A 1,938-nucleotide genomic window follows, 5' to 3' on the forward strand; every position below is an offset into this window, starting at 1 on the left:
GGTTGAAGCTCTGGCAGGCAGAAGCACCAATGCAGAACCTCCCTGGGGTCTCCGGAGGACAGGCAGCCCTTACCATGCTTGCCAAGGCACAGCAAGACTGTTTCAGATTTGTAGCCTCACTGTGTAGGGAACAAATGTTTGCAGTAATTTGCTGAAGCCACAAAAACAAAGACACCAACTGTCTCTCCAGATCAGCCCTTCCCACTCGAGGCCATTATTGCTCCAGGAGAGGCCGGTGTCCTCCTGCCAAGGCCCCCCCATCCTCCCAGGGCTCAGGTGCAAACCCTGGGAAATAATTCCCTTCCTTGTGGCAGCCCATCCCAGGGGAGGCACAGACCTTGCCCTCTGCCTGTAACCTCCACCAGGAAGTGACACTTGCTGCCATGGCAGACCTGCTGCCCTCACGGGGGCAGTCGCCATGCCTGTGGGTCCTCGGGGACTTCCTCCGGTCAACCACCCACCCACTGCCCTGTGCCCTCTACAGCCCTCTCCTTCCAGCAGCGAGCAGCCCTGTCTCAAGATCTCAGATGAGGCCTCAGCTGGTCCACAGCCAGAAAGGGCCTCACGTTTTATCGGAAATTCGTCTGCAGGTCCTGGGGTTCCTTGCAGTACCCCCTCCCTGCCCCGGCCTCCTGTCCCGCCGCCCCTGCCTGCTCCCTTCCCTGCTGAGCTCTCAGCTCCCGCCCTTCCTGCACATTCTACGGGTCACACACTCGTCACACCAGCAGATTGTCTCTTTATCCCAGAAAGCTAACCCCAAGAGCACAGGGACTCCCGATGCTCCGTGTGAGCAGAGACCGTGTGCAGCAGATGCCAGCAAGTACGCATGGAGAGACAGACACCAAGGGCGCCCAGCACAGAACAGGCCACAAGGTCCCTGACTGACCAGAGTGTCCCCATAGTGACGGCCCTCCTCAGACCGCCCCCTCGCCCACTCTTCCCATCTCAGTGAGTGACCACCTGCCAAGTGGGCCCCAAAAGATACCTCGAAGTCGTCTCCAGAGCTGGGGTGAGGCTGCTCCCGAGCCCACAGCCGGCAGGGTATTTCCAACCCTACATTTGTCTGGCAACCCCCCCTCAAACCCCATCATGGGTTCCTGTTACATCAAAAATGGAATCAGGGCTTCCCTGGTGGCCCTGCAGTCAAGAATCAGCCTTGCTTCAAAGGGGCCATGGGCCGAACCCCTGGTCGGGGAACTCATATGCCATGCAGCAACTGATCCCACAGCACAAACAGAAAGTCCGTGGGCTTCAGCGAAGACCCGAGGCAGCAAAATTAATAAAAATAAAACAAGAGAATGAAATATAAATTTTCACATCTGGAGCCCCACACTGGCCACGCACCCTGCGCTCAGCCATCCACACCTGTGGCCCACTTTCCACAGGTGTCCCCACCTCTGGGGGCCCTAGGGGCTGCCCGCCCCAGCCTGGACAGCAGGACTGGCAGTTCCAGGACCCGCAGCCCCTGAGGCCTGTGTGAAGGGAGGAAGCAACGTTCGGCCAGAGGGTTGAGGGCCTCGGAGCCTCCAAGGAAGACTCGCCCGTGGCCCCCAAGTGGCCACTCCCCTGGAGCCCCGTGCAGCCTCACGCCACCCCCCGCGGTCCCCAGACCCACGCTTCTAGCCCTGCCTCCTGGGGGCTCAAGCCCTGGGACCCCACCTGCAGGCCCTGGGAGGCTGGGAGGGCTGTGGGACCCCAAGGCCCACAGATATGACCTCCTGAGCCTGGGGCACTGTCTGAGCCAAGGAGTCTGAACTTGAGCTCTTTTCTGTCCAATAAACACTTTCACAGAATGCCTCAAAGCACAGCGTGAAGTGGGCTGTCACCCACAAGCTCCTCGCACCCCTCCTAGCGCGGAGCTCCCCTGACCACAGGAAAGCGTACGAGCCGCCTGCCAGCAGACTTCCCCTTTCATCTGCCCGGAGGCCTATCTGCAGG

Source organism: Bison bison, unplaced genomic scaffold (genome assembly GCF_000754665.1).
Source record: "Bison bison bison isolate TAMUID 2011002044 unplaced genomic scaffold, Bison_UMD1.0 scf7180017857300, whole genome shotgun sequence".
NCBI classification, from domain to species: Eukaryota; Metazoa; Chordata; class Mammalia; order Artiodactyla; family Bovidae; genus Bison; species Bison bison.